Genomic DNA, 20,504 nt, shown 5'->3' with positions numbered 1-20,504 from the left:
AATAGGGTGACTTGGCGACTCCCCACGAATCCCCATGCATGGCGATTCACAGCTAAAAACCGGCGATTGGCAGGCGAATGTTAAATCTGGATCACTGTGACCAACGATTCTGGCTCATTGAATACCGCCCATTGACTTTGCGACCATCTCCCCATGTTATATGGTAATGCATTTAATGCCACATGAACCCATAGCCCAGCAGATTGCCCACTGTGGTCCCAGAGGATCTCAGAGGCGTAGCTACCGTAAGGCAGCCACTGCGGCTGCTTGGGGGAGCAAGCGCCAGCGGGGCGCCCCCGGTGCCCTGGCACTCTGGTCAGACACCCCCCCCTTACCCCTCTGCATGCCGCCACCGCAGATAGCCTCCGGGCTCCGTCTCCTGCAGTAATGAAAAATGACACGACAAAATGGCTGCCCCCTAATAGCAGACAGTTTTTAAGGATGCTAGAGGAGGCCGCCGCCTCCTCTAACATCCATAAAAAAACTGTCTGCTGTACGGGGGCAGCCATTTTGTCGTGTCATTTTTCATTACTGCAGGAGACGGAGCCCGGAGGCTATCTGCGGTGCCGGACTGAATGCGGGGACGGCGGCATGCGGAGGGGTAAGGTAATTTTTTGGCGGGGGGGGGGGGGCGCCACAATATTAGTTGCGCCTCTGGAGGATCTGTTTAACTAGTTACAGCCACTCTTCAGAACGGTCACACTCATCAGCACACTCATCAGCAGGGCCAATCACTCTGGTTGGTTTCTGATTGGGTTTATTAGGAAATATTTCTAAAAGCCCCATACACACTGGGGGTTATTCTGGTTGATTTGCTCAGATGCGAATTCGCATCCTTGCGAGTCAACCTAACCCCGCCTTGCGAATGGTGATACGTCGGCCCACCAATCGCAGGGCACGTACCTTCACACTGGCTGGGAATGGATGTTTTACATAAACATCCATTCACAGCCTTCAGGGGACCACCCACATCATTCGATGGTCGGCAACAAATGCATGCACATTCCCCGCCATTGCTTCGCGCCCCCTGTCTGTCCGTCATTCCTCATTAACATGGGAACGCCCATGAAACATGCGCAGGTGCATAGAAGAAACATCAGTCCCCGTGCGAACAAGCATCCACTGCGAACAGACCAGAATAAGGTCCTCAGTTTGAACACATTCCACTCAAATGTAACTCTCTTTGCACATGTTACATCTGCCCCACCTGCAATGCACAGGGTTTTAGAGAGAGATTTTGCTTTTACGAGCAAACCTGAATTAGGCCATGTTTATGATTGGGTGAAAGTTTCAAACTTGGGAGTGTTCTCCCAGCCAGTTGGTGTGGAGAGTGGAGGAGTGTGGATAGTTGTTTGGTGGTGGTGGTGGTGGTTTTTGGTGATTTGTGAGTGGGTTTCTGGTTTGTAAGTTGTCTTGTGCTTAGTGTTGTTTGAGTATTTTTTTCCAGTTTCTTGTTTGTCTTTGTCAATGTTTACTTTTTGTCTTTGTATGTTGGAGAGGAGAGTGTTCTGTGTTTGTTGTTTTTTTATCAGTGATTTGTGAGTGTTGTATGTCAGATAGTGATTACATTCAGGTGGGGGAGGAGGACACTGAGGAGCAGGCTTTTTCTGCTGTTGAGGTGTCTGGACTGGAGCCAGCGGTAAGAAAGACTGCATGGTGAAGTTCACTTGCTGGTGAGGGTGCTCGTCAGACATTGTTGGCAGCCATTCGGACTGAGGCACAGAAGATGCTTATGTCTCTCTTGTGGCAGGACATGGTGAATTCCTCCTCCTGGCATGATTGACACAGATGCATGCCCTGCTGGTGAGTACTAATGCTTATGTTACTGTGCTTTATTTCAAAAGTATAATTCACAATTACATTTTGGCTGCTGTGTGTGTTCTGTATACTAGTTTGAAATATATTGGCAGAATCCTGTATCTGATAGTTGTACTCAGTGGCAGCTCTTGCCATTTTGGAGGAGGGGGCTGCTGCAATGCGGGCCCCCGCTGTGATTCCCGCACCGTCCTTCGCAGTCCCCTGCACAGGTCCAGCGACTGAACTGTAATTTCATACATGCTGCGCATGTGCTGGTCCAAGCCTCCATGGGCTGCCTTTGCAGCAGCCCACGGAGGCTTAATCAGGTTCCTGGGTCCGGCGCATGCACAGTATTGTCCGCGGTACTGCGCATGTGCGGAACCCGATTTGGGGGCTGCCGCGCATTTACGTGCAGAGAGGCATCCTGGAGGGAGGAAACCCCTCCCAATGGGACTGCCCAGGATGAACTTCCAATAGGAAGTCACTGCCATTCACATTGCCTAGAGTGAAGCCAGTCTGTGAGACTGCTCTGGCTTCAGAGACAGTGGCAGATTTTACCTGGGGGGGGGGCGTACTGGTTGTACTCCTTTTTTATGTTTTAATAGCACATAATACCGATAGTATGTTTAGGCTTTGGCTTATTAGGTCAGACATTGAAGTGCATTGTCACACATTGTATGTGTGGTGATTATAGGGGTGATTCAGGTTCACTTGCAAGTGCATTTGGTTTGCTAATGGCCAAATCATGTGCATTGTAGGTGGGGCGGGTATGGATCATTGGATAGATAAGCATTATGTTGACATGGTTGTCTATCTATCTATCTATATCAGGGCTCGATAAAACCCAGGCGCCATGCTTCCTGGCGACCAGATTTGCCAGGAAGCAGAGTCAGTGGTGGCTTTCGTTAAAGCTGGGCAACCCACCCGCCTCCGGCTTTATCAGATATCGTGGTCCGCCAAGCAGCTATTTTGAAATTCGAGGCTGCCACTGTTCGCAAGCCAACTGAAGCAGTTCGGCAGCCAATCAGGAGCAGGTGCAGTGATAGCTCCTGACCTGCTATCAGCCAAATCCAAGGGTCACTTCTCCCTGCTTATCCTTTTGGACCTATCTGCTGCCTTTGACACTGTGGATCACCCGCTCCTCCTCCATATACTCCAAAACATTGGCCTCTCTGGCACAGTCTTCAACTGGTTTTCCTCTTACCTCTTCAACCGTTCCTTCTCAGTCTCTGCCTCTGGCTCTACCTCACCACCTTCTATCCTTCCTGTCGGGGTCCCTCAGGGTTCCGTCCTTGGCCCCCTTCTGTTCTCCCTGTACACCTCCTCTTTGGGTGCACTCATTAACTCCTTTGGCTTCCAATATCACCTCTAGGGTTACCACCTAGGACCTTTAATTCCGGACACATGTTAATTACACAGGTTCTGTGGCAGTTTAAAATCAGGTCAAGTGGAGTCTTGAAGTCAGCCAGCCACAGAACCTGTGTAATTAATATGTGTCTGGAATTAAAGGGACTAGGTGGTAACCCTAATCACCTCTATGCTGATGACACCCAAACCTACCTCTCCTCTCCTGATCTGTCCCCCACTGTTTTCTCTCAGGTTTCCAACTGCCTCTCTGCCATCTCCTCCTGGATGTCTGAGCGATTTCTGAAGCTGGATATGGACAAAACTTATTATCTTTCCCCCACCAGAGCTATGCCCCCTACTAATCTCTTATATATTTGGCTACATCTGTCACTCAAAGTGTGTCTGAAGCTATAACGCTGGGTGGAGCCTCTGACTCACATGACTGACTCACATGACTGACTCACATGACTGACTCACATGACTGACTCACATGACTGACTCACATGACTGACTCACATGACAGAGAACCAGCCCAGTGAGCCCACAGACAGTGCCAGACACCCTCTGCCTCTCCATGTTACACAGCAAAGACACAGCTACTCACTAGACACACCAGGTGAGCGCCCCACACCTCCATACCTCCCAACATGACCCTCTCCAGGAGGGACAGAATGCTCTGTTTGTGGACTTCCATCTTAATTTATGATTGTCATCACCTGTCATTTTAAACAGGGTAATTGATAAGAAAGGTGTTTAAGCACAGGTGATGGTAATCCATAAATTAAGAAGAAAGTCCAGAAACAGAGCAATGTGTCCCTCCTGAAGAGGGTCATGTTGGGTATGCACCCCCCCCCCCCCCATTCACGGCATCCCCACGATTAAATGGCACATGCAAAACACTGACATGGCAATGGTCGACAATGAAAAAGGTTGACAAGATTTATTTTTCACTTTTTCAATGTTTTCATATTCATTCTCATGTGTCGACATGGACACCAATGAAGTGCCACACTTATATCAACATTTACATGTGTTGACCTTTCTGTGTTGATTTTTTCTTGCGACGATTCGCGGCACCCCCCGCGACCCCCCTCCCGCGATTTGCAGCACACCCCCGCAAGTCGCAGCACCCCCGGTGACTCCCGCGATTCGCGGCCCCACCCCGTGACGCACCCACCCTCCTGCAATTCGCGGCACCCCGCGATCCCTACTCCCACGATTCGTGCCAACCCCCCCGGCCCCCCTCCCGCGGTTCACGGTGCCCCCCACGACCCCCCCTACCGCAATTTCCCACCCCTGACCCCCCCTCCTGTCATTGCGGCAACCCCCCGTCCCCGCAACCCACCCTCCCGCGATTCACTGCAACCCCCCCGCGCCCCCCCATCCCACGATTCGCGGCGCCCACACCCCCCCCCCCCCGCGACTCCCCCTCCCGCAATTCACGGCATCCACCCACGACCCCTCCTCCCGTGATTCGCGGACACCCCTCACCTCCTCCCTCCCTCCCCCCCCCCCCCCACACCCCCGCGCGTGATTCACGGCAACCCCAGGATTAAATGGCACATGCAAAACACTTTTACGGCTATGGTCGACAATGAAAAAGGTTGACATGAGCTTTTTAAGATTTATTTTTCTTTTTTTGAATGTTATCATATTCATTCTCATGTGTCGACATGGACACCGATGAAGTGCCACACTTATGTCAACATTTACATGCGTTGAACTTTCTGTGTTGATTTTTTCTTGTAGCAATTTTTTTCCAGTGACAACTATGAACTATGTGCACGTCAACCTAGACATCATCAACCAATTCTTTGTAGAATATATAACACCTGTTCTGTTTTACTGTAGGTGTTTTAAGTCAGACCTTTTACTGCTACTATTACTGTTTATGTAAATGCATTCTGAATGACAGCAACATCCTACCATCCTTCTACAAGAATATATAACCAACTAGGTGATTCATCGTGCCCCCCCCCCCCTTCCGCAATTCACGGACCCCCTGCGCACCCCCCGCGATTCGCAACCCCTCCTTGCGCAATTCACGCCCCCTCTCACGCTTTGCGGACCCCCGCCCTCTCCTGCGATTCGCCGACACCTGCGCCCCCTACCTCCCTTGATTCACGGCACCCCCCGCGCCCCTCCCGCAATTCACGGCACCCCTAAGCCCCTCTTTAGTCCCCCGTATACTCACACACCCCTACCTATCACTACCCAGCTTCCTGCTCTCCTGAACCGTAACTTCCACCACTGGGGAGTCGCTGACGCTGTTTTGCCCACATGCCCCTATCATGCCTCATAGCCCAGCCTCCTGCTCTCATGCACCCGAACTCCCACCCAGTAGGAGGAGACACTGACTAAGGGCCACCATCCTGTACTCCTGTACTGCCGCGCTGGACCCTCACCCACTGGCAGAAGCTGCACAGTATCTCCCACCCTCCTCTTTAGTCCCCCTTATGCCCACACACCCCTATCACTACCCAGCCTCCTGTTTTCCTGTGTCGGGACCTCCGCCAGTGGGGAGCCGCTGACTCTGAAACACCCTACTATACTATTGCACGCACACACACACGCCTAAACAACATGCACACACAGCCCCCCCCCCACACCCACAAATGTCACTGTACCATCCACACTATCAATGTACATCTTACTCTGTAACCGCTTTTTAATTAAACAAAACAATACACACCCCCTTCCACATCATATGCTCTCTATTTAACACATTTCACCTATAACTCAAGTTGCAATACAGGCCATCTTACATACAATTCTAACCATCTTTCTCATATACAAATGTTCACAAATTAAGGGGGCGCAGCCCCTTACGACGGTGTGAAGAGCGCCCGTAGGGTGCAATGAATCACCTAGTATCTCTATCAATGTTAACAACACCATCATCTCCCCCGTTCCCCAACTCCGCTGCCTGGGTGTCACACTCGATTCCTCCCTCTCCTTTGCACCCCACATCCAAGCCCTGGCCCATTCTTGCCGGTTCCAGTTACGCAACATTGCTCGCATCAGGCCCTTTCTCTCACAGAGTGCAACTAAGCTGATCATCCACTCATTGGTCATCTCACGGCTCGACTACTGCAATGTTCTCCTCACCGGCCTCGCTCAATCCCAACTGGCTCCTCTCCAATCTGTCCTCAATGCTGCAGCCAGGCTTATCTTCCTCTCCCGCTGCTCTAATTCTGCCACTCCCCTTCAACAAAATCTGCACTGGCTCCCGTTCCCCTACAGAATCCTCTTCCAACACCTCACACTCACATACAGGGCCATCTCTAATTCCATTGCTCCATATCTCTAACCTCATCTCCATTCATACACCCTCCTGCCCTCTACGGTCGGCTGACGACTGTCGTCTCTCCTCCACCCTGATCACTGCTTCCCATGCTAGAGTACAGGACTTTGCCCGTGCTGCACCCCTTCAGTGGAACGCACTCCCTCGCTCCATTAGACTCTCCCCAACCTTGCAAAGCTTCAAACGGGCACTGAAAACTCACCTATTCATCAAAGCATACCCTTCCACTGCATAAACTAGCTGGTTCTCTGACCCCTTGCCTGTTTACATCCTGCTATCTAGCCACCACCCACTTGCTTGCACCTCTTGTAATCTGTCTGTCTCCCCTTCCTACTAGATTGTAAGCTCCTCCGAGAAGGGCCCTCTTCCCTCCTGTTGTCAAAGCCCACTTCTCTTCACATGTCACTCACAGCTCTCCTATACTCAAACACTCAGTGACAATCTTCGTCTGCATACTCCTCTCCATCATTGGCCTCAAGCCTCTAGTTGTATGTTGATTGAGTCCTCACTACTTATATTTAAGCTGTAATGTGTATTGATCTGTGGCGCTCTTTATTTGTACTGTATTTTTGTTATTTATTCAATGTTATGCCAAGCTTTGTCTCCCTGTATTGTTCCTTTTGTACGGCGCTGCGAAACACTTATAAATAAAATTATTATAATAATAATGGCTGTTTGCGAGTTTCCACTTTCCTCAGGTTTTGAAAATTGAAATAGCACCCCGCGGACCTGATCTGATACAGCGTGGCCCCCGTCATCTCTGCATCCTTTTTTCATATAGTGCCGCAGCAGCTACTAATACAACAAAGGACGAGTACAATTGCGCTGTCTGAATCTAATAATCCACTATAAGTGAATTTCCACCTGATGGTATAGTCAGAGGGTCTGGGCGAAGGGTCAGAGAGATATATAAAATGGGGGGATCGCCCCCTGCAACTGACCTCTCTGCCGTGCCCTATGGGCATATAAAGGTATCTTTAATCCAAATGGTATTCAGCCTCAATATTTTCAATCAGATCAGAGCTCACCTTGGGTCAATGCCCTATGTGCATATAAAGGTTTCTTTCTCCTGTCTCCTCGATTCAGCAAGGTCCAATTATCACCAGTCACGGATCAGTGAAAAAAGATACTTTTATTCCAATAACGACAGGTATTTCACAATAAAAAATATTAAAAATCAGAAGATAAAAAGGCACTTTGGATGGGATCCACCGGAACTGCGTCCGACCACCCTCACCTCACCTGGGTGTAGAGAAGAAGGTAGGTGTCCATAAGATGGAAAAAAGTGACACTAGAATCCCAAACAAGTGCCTAGGCTCAGTTCCTCCAGCCAACGCGTTTCGGGCCTCACCTAGGGCCCTTTTTCAAGGTGTGGAGGAAAGGGAGTAGGACCAGGTATATATACCTGTCCTCATTTGCATAAAACAGAGACATAATAAAAACCAGTCATGGATCTCATTAAAACATTCCCTGAATAATACAATAAGACAGTGCTATTCGCTATCATTCATAATGTAAAATGAAAGAAAAACAATCACACATACAAATAAGCAATACAAATAAGTTCTTTTGCGCTATAAAGTGGTCATACAATCCGCATCTCAAGCCGGTTTTTCTAATTATCCTTAGGGGTAATTGTGTCCAATTACCGGATATATCATAGCGTCATCACCCGACTTCCTGCTTGGTGGCCGGATATGACGTTCCGCTATGCATGGAACGCAAAAAGCGGAAGCCGGAAGGTGTCCAATGCTGTTCCCCCATGGAGCGCACTTGTTCTTTGGAACGCAACCGGAAGTGGAGCGCACCTTCCTCTTTTCAATGCAGACGGAAGTGATGTATTGATATCCCTTCATTGTGATGGAGCGCATATTTCTTTTTGGAACGCAAACGGAAGTGATGTATCGATGTTCTTCCGTTATTGCCCGACACAATCTGCTCGTATTCTATTTGATGCGTCCTGATCACCATAGTAACGCTTCCGCGTTATTTTCAATCACAAACAAACATATAGAAAAAGACATTGATTAATATTAAACCAGAGCATTAAGAACAACATTCAAGTATTTTTACAACAAAACAGGTGTTAGAGAATTCACAAAAAGCACTTAAGCTCAAAATCTACGTTGATCCCCCTGGGTTCAAGGGTTTTCAACTCGTAGATAGTTCTCATTTCGAGCTGTGATAGTCTTTGGTCTCTATTGTTGACACGCCAATGTGTCTTTACTGTGCGTATCCCGCAAAATGATTTCAATTGTGTAATATCACATCCATGAGTATGTTTGAAATGGGCTGACACATTATGGGATTCAAGACCCTTTTTGATGTTACGGACGTGTTCAGCCATCCTCACTTTTAGTACCCGTTTGGTCTTGCCCACGTATTGCTTAGAACAGTTACATTCCAATAGATAAATGCAATAATTACTGTTGCAGGAAATAAAGTCGTCTATACTATAAGTCCTGCCCGTTGCCTTTGATTTATACTCATGAATCACAGAAGTAGGACTTTTACAGAGGCGACAAAGGCTGCAAGTGCCGCACCGATAAAATCCTTTCGATTTAATAGGATTATAGGGTGCTGGGGTGTTTATGGCACTGCTTACTATTTTGTCCTTAATGTTCTTTGCCCTTCTGTAGACAAATTTAGGATTACTGGTTACATATTTTTTCAACAGAGGGTCATTTGTAAGTATTTGCCAATGTTTCTTAATTATACTTTCTAGTTGTTTATATTGGCTCGTGTACTGGGTGATGAAAGCTACATCCATATTCTTTTCTTCCCTAGATCTTACTGGGATGGGATGTCCTTCTCTCCCTGAGAGAAGATTCCTTCCTCTGTTCTTAGCTTTAGCAACCATGGGCCTATCATAACCCTTACTCAAAAACTGATTTTCCAGGCCCTGTGCCTGTATGTCATACACTTCCAGATCCGTACAATTACGGCTGATCCGCTGAAATTGGCTATTGGGCACACTCTTAAGCCAATTTAGATGGTGGTTGCTATCGGCCCCTATGAAAGAATTACAGTCTGTTGCTTTGATGAAATTCTTGGATTTTAGAACATCACCCTCTACATAAAATGTAACATCCAGAAAATCAATAGACTGTTTGCTGATATTGAATGACAATTTTATGTTATATTGATTATCATTAAGATGATCACAAAAAAGTTTTAGCGAATCATTATCACCCTGCCACACCATCACCACGTCGTCAATATAGCGACGCCAGAGCACCAGACTGGCACCATATGGATGTCCTGTCCATACTGATTGTGCCTCCCACCATGCCATAAATAAATTGGCATAGCTTGGTGCCAGTCTGGTGCCCATAGCGGTGCCCGTGAGCTGCAGGTAATAAGTACCTTCAAACCAAAAGTAGTTGTTAGTAAGAATGAGGGTAATCCCCTCCAACACAAATTTCTTTTTGTCATCAGGGACTTCTTCTTTTTCGAGGAAGTAGGACACAGCTTTTAATCCCAATTCATGGCTAATGATTGTGTATAAAGAAGTCACATCTGAAGTAACTAATGTAAAATCAGATTGCCATGCCACCTCCTTCATAATATCAAGTGTGGCTATGGTGTCCTTCAGATATGACTTATTAGCCTGTGCCAGGGGTTGCAGTATGCTATCTAGATAATGGGATAAGTTAGACAGTATGGAGTTGGTGCCCGCCACAATAGGGCGGCCAGGAGGCTTTTCTAGGCATTTATGCACCTTCGGTAAGATGTATATCACCGGTTTAGAAGGGTTATCAATATGGATATACTCTTTTACCTTCTCATCAATAATTCCTTTACTGGTATACAGTTGCAAAAATACATCAAGTTTTTTAGCTATTGCTTCAGTGGGGTCTCCCCTCAATTTTTTGTATGTTGATCTGTCTTCCAACTGTCTAATAATTTCACCATTATAATCTGTAGTATTGAGAATAACAATACTGCCCCCTTTGTCAGCGGGTTTCACTACAATATCCGCATTTTCTTTGAGGGATTTTATGGCCATTCTCTCATTTTTGGTGGTATTGGTTCTTTTGTTAAATTTAAATTCACTTTTTTCAAGGTCTTCCTTTACTAAGCGCTCAAAGGTTTCAACGAAGCAACCCTTTTTGTGCTTCGGATAGAATGTGGATTTCTTTCGGAAAACCGAGAAATTCTCACCACTTGGTTCCGAAATAGGGGGATCTATAGTTTCTTTGTCTTCAAAAAATCTTTTTAATGTCAGCTTCCTGACAAATTTTTGAAGATCAATGAAGACTTCAAAATCATTTAATTTATTATCAGGAGCGAACTTTAGTCCCTTCTCAAGGATCTTTCTCTCATCCTCACTGAGGGTATAATCACTAAGGTTATAAATTTTGTTTTTCCCTAGGGATTCCTCAAGTTGGGTGGCTTCGGTTGTCAAGGGTTGTCCTATTTGGTTTTTCTTTTTTTCTTTCCTATTATTTTTAGCGGCCTCTGATTTACCGGATCCTCTTTTACCCCTTTTTTTCTTTTTAATGGGGGGTGCTACCATCTGTTTGATGGATGCTCTCCCCTCCCTAAAAAATGATGCTGGTTCTCATTTCTATTTCGTGGGGTTTCTGGATGGTGATAAGGCTCCCTTCTATTTGTTAGGTGTTCCCCCCGATTATTGGGGCGCCAATCATTAGTTTCCCCCCTTTCTTGATAAGGGCGATATCTTCCTCTATTATTAGGTGTATGGGGGCCATCTCTCTCTAGTTTATTATATCTAGGAGGTGCTCCTTGATTTCTCACCTGATATAAAGGGGCTCTATAGTTAGATTTGGGATGGTACGAGGTTCTTATCACATTCCTCCTATTATCAATTTTTGGAGTTGGTTTATTGGCCTCTGTCGGAGTTACCTTCGGAATAATGGATTTTTTAGAGTAATTGTGTTGGATACCAGCTTTATAATCCTCCACATCTCTTAGATATTTTTTCTTTTTCTTATTCCTAAGGTCTCTTTCATTTTTTTCAATCTTATTGGTGATCCTCTCCTCTATTTCTTTATATTCTTTAGTTTTAGAGTGGGGGTCTACCAATGATTTATAGGCTGAAATTTCCTCCTCATTTATTTTAAGTTCCTTATTTTTATGTTTAATTATTAATTCCATAAGTTTTAGAGAACATGAGTCAAGGATATTTAGTCATTCCTTTTTGAAGTCTTCTGACTCCGTCTCAAAGGAGGGAGATTTATCAATACGTAAACCTCTAGGTACCAATCCCTCGGAGCAATATTTCTCTAGAGAGGTGATCTCCCACCACAGACGCCCTTCCTTCAATAGGGCCTTCTCCAGTTTAAACATTGCTCCTTCCATATTTTCATCGGTCAAATCACAACTTTCATTGACATTGAAAATATCTTTAACCAAAATGCATCTTTGTCCCCTGTGGGCAAACATTTTCTAAGCAGCAGATATCTCAACAATGGTAACAATAATCTATACAGAAAAAAGAGGTAGAAGATAATCTGCGCTTCCAGACTGCGACACTGTACACGCCAAGGATTACCAATCCCAAAATTCACAATACAAATACAACAAAGGACGAGTACAATTGCGCTGTCTGAATCTAATAATCCACTATAAGTGAATTTCCACCTGATGGTATAGTCAGAGGGTCTGGGCGAAGGGTCAGAGAGATATATAAAATGGGGGGATCGCCCCCTGCAACTGACCTCTCTGCCGTGCCCTATGGGCATATAAAGGTATCTTTAATCCAAATGGTATTCAGCCTCAATATTTTCAATCAGATCAGAGCTCACCTTGGGTCAATGCCCTATGTGCATATAAAGGTTTCTTTCTCCTGTCTCCTCGATTCAGCAAGGTCCAATTATCACCAGTCACGGATCAGTGAAAAAAGATACTTTTATTCCAATAACGACAGGTATTTCACAATAAAAAATATTAAAAATCAGAAGATAAAAAGGCACTTTGGATGGGATCCACCGGAACTGCGTCCGACCACCCTCACCTCACCCGGGTGTAGAGAAGAAGGTAGGTGTCCATAAGATGGAAAAAAGTGACACTAGAATCCCAAACAAGTGCCTAGGCTCAGTTCCTCCAGCCAACGCGTTTCGGGCCTCACCTAGGGCCCTTTTTCAAGGTGTGGAGGAAAGGGAGTAGGACCAGGTATATATACCTGTCCTCATTTGCATAAAACAGAGACATAATAAAAACCAGTCATGGATCTCATTAAAACATTCCCTGAATAATACAATAAGACAGTGCTATTCGCTATCATTCATAATGTAAAATGAAAGAAAAACAATCACACATACAAATAAGCAATGCAAATAAGTTCTTTTGCGCTATAAAGTGGTCATACAATCCGCATCTCAAGCCGGTTTTTCTAATTATCCTTAGGGGTAATTGTGTCCAATTACCGGATATATCATAGCGTCATCACCCGACTTCCTGCTTGGTGGCCGGATATGACGTTCCGCTATGCATGGAACGCAAAAAGCGGAAGCCGGAAGGTGTCCAATGCTGTTCCCCCATGGAGCGCACTTGTTCTTTGGAACGCAACCGGAAGTGGAGCGCACCTTCCTCTTTTCAATGCAGACGGAAGTGATGTATTGATATCCCTTCATTGTGATGGAGCGCATATTTCTTTTTGGAACGCAAACGGAAGTGATGTATCGATGTTCTTCCGTTATTGCCCGACACAATCTGCTCGTATTCTATTTGATGCGTCCTGATCACCATAGTAACGCTTCCGCGTTATTTTCAATCACAAACAAACATATAGAAAAAGACATTGATTAATATTAAACCAGAGCATTAAGAACAACATTCAAGTATTTTTACAACAAAACAGGTGTTAGAGAATTCACAAAAAGCACTTAAGCTCAAAATCTACGTTGATCCCCCTGGGTTCAAGGGTTTTCAACTCGTAGATAGTTCTCATTTCGAGCTGTGATAGTCTTTGGTCTCTATTGTTGACACGCCAATGTGTCTTTACTGTGCGTATCCCGCAAAATGATTTCAATTGTGTAATATCACATCCATGAGTATGTTTGAAATGGGCTGACACATTATGGGATTCAAGACCCTTTTTGATGTTACGGACGTGTTCAGCCATCCTCACTTTTAGTACCCGTTTGGTCTTGCCCACGTATTGCTTAGAACAGTTACATTCCAATAGATAAATGCAATAATTACTGTTGCAGGAAATAAAGTCGTCTATACTATAAGTCCTGCCCGTTGCCTTTGATTGATACTCATGAATCACAGAAGTAGGACTTTTACAGAGGCGACAAAGGCTGCAAGTGCCGCACCGATAAAATCCTTTCGATTTAATAGGATTATAGGGTGCTGGGGTGTTTATGGCACTGCTTACTATTTTGTCCTTAATGTTCTTTGCCCTTCTGTAGACAAATTTAGGATTACTGGTTACATATTTTTTCAACAGAGGGTCATTTGTAAGTATTTGCCAATGTTTCTTAATTATACTTTCTAGTTGTTTATATTGGCTCGTGTACTGGGTGATGAAAGCTACATCCATATTCTTTTCTTCCCTAGATCTTACTAGGATGGGATGTCCTTCTCTCCCTGAGAGAAGATTCCTTCCTCTGTTCTTAGCTTTAGCAACCATGGGCCTATCATAACCCTTACTCAAAAACTGATTTTCCAGGCCCTGTGCCTGTATGTCATACACTTCCAGATCCGTACAATTACGGCTGATCCGCTGAAATTGGCTATTGGGCACACTCTTAAGCCAATTTAGATGGTGGTTGCTATCGGCCCCTATGAAAGAATTACAGTCTGTTGCTTTGATGAAATTCTTGGATTTTAGAACATCACCCTCTACATAAAATGTAACATCCAGAAAATCAATAGACTGTTTGCTGATATTGAATGACAATTTTATGTTATATTGATTATTATTAAGATGATCACAAAAAAGTTTTAGCGAATCATTATCACCCTGCCACACCATCACCACGTCGTCAATATAGCGACGCCAGAGCACCAGACTGGCACCATATGGATGTCCTGTCCATACTGATTGTGCCTCCCACCATGCCATAAATAAATTGGCATAGCTTGGTGCCAGTCTGGTGCCCATAGCGGTGCCCGTGAGTTGCAGGTAATAAGTACCTTCAAACCAAAAGTAGTTGTTAGTAAGAATGAGGGTAATCCCCTCCAACACAAATTTATTTTTGTCATCAGGGACTTCTTCTTTTTCGAGGAAGTAGGACACAGCTTTTAATCCCAATTCATGGCTAATGATTGTGTATAAAGAAGTCACATCTGAAGTAACTAATGTAAAATCAGATTGCCATGCCACCTCCTTCATAATATCAAGTGTGGCTATGGTGTCCTTCAGATATGACTTATTAGCCTGTGCCAGGGGTTGCAGTATGCTATCTAGATAATGGGATAAGTTAGACAGTATGGAGTTGGTGCCCGCCACAATAGGGCGGCCAGGAGGCTTTTCTAGGCATTTATGCACCTTCGGTAAGATGTATATCACCGGTTTAGAAGGGTTATCAATATGGATATACTCTTTTACCTTCTCATCAATAATTCCTTTACTGGTATACAGTTGCAAAAATACATCAAGTTTTTTAGCTATTGCTTCAGTGGGGTCTCCCCTCAATTTTTTGTATGTTGATCTGTCTTCCAACTGTCTAATAATTTCACCATTATAATCTGTAGTATTGAGAATAACAATACTGCCCCCTTTGTCAGCGGGTTTCACTACAATATCCGCATTTTCTTTGAGGGATTTTATGGCCATTCTCTCATTTTTGGTGGTATTGGTTCTTTTGTTAAATTTAAATTCACTTTTTTCAAGGTCTTCCTTTACTAAGCGCTCAAAGGTTTCAACGAAGCAACCCTTTTTGTGCTTCGGATAGAATGTGGATTTCTTTCGGAAAACCGAGAAATTCTCACCACTTGGTTCCGAAATAGGGGGATCTATAGTTTCTTTGTCTTCAAAAAATCTTTTTAATGTCAGCTTCCTGACAAATTTTTGAAGATCAATGAAGACTTCAAAATCATTTAATTTATTATCAGGAGCGAACTTTAGTCCCTTCTCAAGGATCTTTCTCTCATCCTCACTGAGGGTATAATCACTAAGGTTATAAATTTTGTTTTTCCCTAGGGATTCCTCAAGTTGGGTGGCTTCGGTTGTCAAGGGTTGTCCTATTTGGTTTTTCTTTTTTTCTTTCCTATTATTTTTAGCGGCCTCTGATTTACCGGATCCTCTTTTACCCCTTTTTTTCTTTTTAATGGGGGGTGCTACCATCTGTTTGATGGATGCTCTCCCCTCCCTAAAAAATGATGCTGGTTCTCATTTCTATTTCGTGGGGTTTCTGGATGGTGATAAGGCTCCCTTCTATTTGTTAGGTGTTCCCCCCGATTATTGGGGCGCCAATCATTAGTTTCCCCCCTTTCTTGATAAGGGCGATATCTTCCTCTATTATTAGGTGTATGGGGGCCATCTCTCTCTAGTTTATTATATCTAGGAGGTGCTCCTTGATTTCTCACCTGATATAAAGGGGCTCTATAGTTAGATTTGGGATGGTACGAGGTTCTTATCACATTCCTCCTATTATCAATTTTTGGAGTTGGTTTATTGGCCTCTGTCGGAGTTACCTTCGGAATAATGGATTTTTTAGAGTAATTGTGTTGGATACCAGCTTTATAATCCTCCACATCTCTTAGATATTTTTTCTTTTTCTTATTCCTAAGGTCTCTTTCATTTTTTTCAATCTTATTGGTGATCCTCTCCTCTATTTCTTTATATTCTTTAGTTTTAGAGTGGGGGTCTACCAATGATTTATAGGCTGAAATTTCCTCCTCATTTATTTTAAGTTCCTTATTTTTATGTTTAATTATTAATTCCATAAGTTTTAGAGAACATGAGTCAAGGATATTTAGCCATTCCTTTTTGAAGTCTTCTGACTCCGTCTCAAAGGAGGGAGATTTATCAATACGTAAACCTCTAGGTACCAATCCCTCGGAGCAATATTTCTCTAGAGAGGTGATCTCCCACCACAGACGCCCTTCCTTCAATAGGGCCTTCTCCAGTTTAAACATTGCTCCTTCCATATTTTCATCGGTCAAATCACAACTTTCATTGACATTGAAAATATCTTTAACCAAAATGCATCTTTGTCCCCTGTGGGCAAACATTTTCTAAGCAGCAGATATCTCAACAATGGTAACAATAATCTATACAGAAAAAAGAGGTAGAAGATAATCTGCGCTTCCAGACTGCGACACTGTACACGCCAAGGATTACCAATCCCAAAATTCACAATACAAATACAACAAAGGACGAGTACAATTGCGCTGTCTGAATCTAATAATCCACTATAAGTGAATTTCCACCTGATGGTATAGTCAGAGGGTCTGGGCGAAGGGTCAGAGAGATATATAAAATGGGGGGATCGCCCCCTGCAACTGACCTCTCTGCCGTGCCCTATGGGCATATAAAGGTATCTTTAATCCAAATGGTATTCAGCCTCAATATTTTCAATCAGATCAGAGCTCACCTTGGGTCAATGCCCTATGTGCATATAAAGGTTTCTTTCTCCTGTCTCCTCGATTCAGCAAGGTCCAATTATCACCAGTCACGGATCAGTGAAAAAAGATACTTTTATTCCAATAACGACAGGTATTTCACAATAAAAAATATTAAAAATCAGAAGATAAAAAGGCACTTTGGATGGGATCCACCGGAACTGCGTCCGACCACCCTCACCTCACCCGGGTGTAGAGAAGAAGGTAGGTGTCCATAAGATGGAAAAAAGTGACACTAGAATCCCAAACAAGTGCCTAGGCTCAGTTCCTCCAGCCAACGCGTTTCGGGCCTCACCTAGGGCCCTTTTTCAAGGTGTGGAGGAAAGGGAGTAGGACCAGGTATATATACCTGTCCTCATTTACCTGTCCTCATTTGCATAAAACAGAGACATAATAAAGGCTGAATACCATTTGGATTAAAGATACCTTTATATGCCCATAGGGCACGGCAGAGAGGTCAGTTGCAGGGGGCGATCCCCCCATTTTATATATCTCTCTGACCCTTCGCCCAGACCCTCTGACTATACCATCAGGTGGAAATTCACTTATAGTGGATTATTAGATTCAGACAGCGCAATTGTACTCGTCCTTTGTTGTATTTGTATTGTGAATTTTGGGATTGGTAATCCTTGGCGTGTACAGTGTCGCAGTCTGGAAGCGCAGATTATCTTCTACCTCTTTTTTCTGTATAGATTATTGTTACCATTGTTGAGATATCTGCTGCTTAGAAAATGTTTGCCCACAGGGGACAAAGATGCATTTTGGTTAAAGATATTTTCAATGTCAATGAAAGTTGTGATTTGACCGATGAAAATATGGAAGGAGCAATGTTTAAACTGGAGAAGGCCCTATTGAAGGAAGGGCGTCTGTGGTGGGAGATCACCTCTCTAGAGAAATATTGCTCCGAGGGATTGGTACCTAGAGGTTTACGTATTGATAAATCTCCCTCCTTTGAGACGGAGTCAGAAGACTTCAAAAAGGAATGGCTAAATATCCTTGACTCATGTTCTCTAAAACTTATGGAATTAATAATTAAACATAAAAATAAGGAACTTAAAATAAATGAGGAGGAAATTTCAGCCTATAAATCATTGGTAGACCCCCACTCTAAAACTAAAGAATATAAAGAAATAGAGGAGAGGATCACCAATAAGATTGAAAAAAATGAAAGAGACCTTAGGAATAAGAAAAAGAAAAAATATCTAAGAGATGTGGAGGATTATAAAGCTGGTATCCAACACAATTACTCTAAAAAATCCATTATTCCGAAGGTAACTCCGACAGAGGCCAATAAACCAACTCCAAAAATTGATAATAGGAGGAATGTGATAAGAACCTCGTACCATCCCAAATCTAACTATAGAGCCCCTTTATATCAGGTGAGAAATCAAGGAGCACCTCCTAGATATAATAAACTAGAGAGAGATGGCCCCCATACACCTAATAATAGAGGAAGATATCGCCCTTATCAAGAAAGGGGGGAAACTAATGATTGGCGCCCCAATAATCGGGGGGAACACCTAACAAATAGAAGGGAGCCTTATCACCATCAGAAACCCCACGAAATAGAAATGAGAACCAGCATCATTTTTTAGGGAGGGGAGAGCATCCATCAAACAGATGGTAGCACCCCCCATTAAAAAGAAAAAAAGGGGTAAAAGAGGATCCGGTAAATCAGAGGCCGCTAAAAATAATAGGAAAGAAAAAAAGAAAAACCAAATAGGACAACCCTTGACAACCGAAGCCACCCAACTTGAGGAATCCCTAGGGAAAAACAAAATTTATAACCTTAGTGATTATACCCTCAGTGAGGATGAGAGAAAGATCCTTGAGAAGGGACTAAAGTTCGCTCCTGATAATAAATTAAATGATTTTGAAGTCTTCATTGATCTTCAAAAATTTGTCAGGAAGCTGACATTAAAAAGATTTTTTGAAGACAAAGAAACTATAGATCCCCCTATTTCGGAACCAAGTGGTGAGAATTTCTCGGTTTTCCGAAAGAAATCCACATTCTATCCGAAGCACAAAAAGGGTTGCTTCGTTGAAACCTTTGAGCGCTTAGTAAAGGAAGACCTTGAAAAAAGTGAATTTAAATTTAACAAAAGAACCAATACCACCAAAAATGAGAGAATGGCCATAAAATCCCTCAAAGAAAATGCGGATATTGTAGTGAAACCCGCTGACAAAGGGGGCAGTATTGTTATTCTCAATACTACAGATTATAATGGTGAAATTATTAGACAGTTGGAAGACAGATCAACATACAAAAAATTGAGGGGAGACCCCACTGAAGCAATAGCTAAAAAACTTGATGTATTTTGCAACTGTATACCAGTAAAGGAATTATTGATGAGAAGGTAAAAGAGTATATCCATATTGATAACCCTTCTAACCCGGTGATATACATCTTACCGAAGGTGCATAAATGCCTAGAAAAGCCTCCTGGCCGCCCTATTGTGGCGGGCACCAACTCCATACTGTCTAACTTATCCCATTATCTAGATAGCATACTGCAACCCCTGGCACAGGCTAATAAGTCATATCTGAAGGACACCATAGCCACACTTGATATTATGAAGGAGGTGGCATGGCAATCTGATTTTACATTAGTTACTTCAGATGTGACTTCTTTATACACAATCATTAGCCATGAATTGGGATTAAAAGCTGTGTCCTACTTCCTCGAAAAAGAAGAAGTCCCTGATGACAAAAAGAAATTTGTGTTGGAGGGGATTACCCTCATTCTTACTAACAACTACTTTTGGTTTGAAGGTACTTATTACCTGCAGCTCACGGGCACCGCTATGGGCACCAGACTGGCACCAAGCTATGCCAATTTATTTATGGCATGGTGGGAGGCACAATCAGTATGGACAGGACATCCATATGGTGCCAGTCTGGTGCTCTGGCGTCGCTATATTGACGACGTGGTGATGGTGTGGCAGGGTGATAATGATTCGCTAAAACTTTTTTGTGATCATCTTAATGATAATCAATATAACATAAAATTGTCATTCAATATCAGCAAACAGTCTATTGATTTTCTGGATGTTACATTTTATGTAGAGGGTGATGTTCTAAAATCCAAGAATTTCATCAAAGCAACAGACTGTAATTCTTTCATAGGGGCCGATAGCAACCACCATCTAAATTGGCTTAAGAGTGTGCCCAATAGCCAATTTCAGCGGATCAGCCGTAATTGTACGGATCTGGAAGTGTATGACATACAGGCCAGGGCCTGGAAAATCAGTTTTTGAGTAAGGGTTATGATAGGCCCATGGTTGCTAAAGCTAAGAACAGAGAAGGAATCTTCTCTCAGGGAGAGAAGGACATCCCATCCCAGTAAGATCTAGGGAAGAAAAGATATGGATGTAGCTTTCATCACCCAGTACACGAGCCAATATAAACAACTAGAAAGTATAACTAAGAAACATTGGCAAATACTTACAAATGACCCTCTGTTGAAAAAATATGTAACCAGTAATCCTAAATTTGTCTACAGAAGGGCAAAGAA

General features: G+C 43.7%; 1 long non-coding RNA gene across 1 annotated transcript in view; it reads left to right on the top strand.

Moving 5' to 3' along the window:
- The first annotated feature begins 643 nt into the window (after positions 1 to 643).
- Positions 644 to 20,504, top strand: part of LOC146079399 (uncharacterized) — a 36,504-nt gene continuing 16,643 nt past the window's right edge. Inside the window, exon 1 of the long non-coding RNA XR_014474510.1 lies at positions 644 to 1,803. This is a non-coding gene — a long non-coding RNA (uncharacterized LOC146079399). The remainder of the gene's footprint in view (positions 1,804 to 20,504) is intronic.

Source organism: Crinia signifera, chromosome 5 (assembly GCF_055691185.1).
Source record: "Crinia signifera chromosome 5, ASM5569118v1, whole genome shotgun sequence".
Taxonomy (NCBI): domain Eukaryota; kingdom Metazoa; phylum Chordata; class Amphibia; order Anura; family Myobatrachidae; genus Crinia; species Crinia signifera.
Note: the sequence above shows the minus strand (reverse complement) of the source record. Positions and strands in the feature narration are given on the sequence as shown.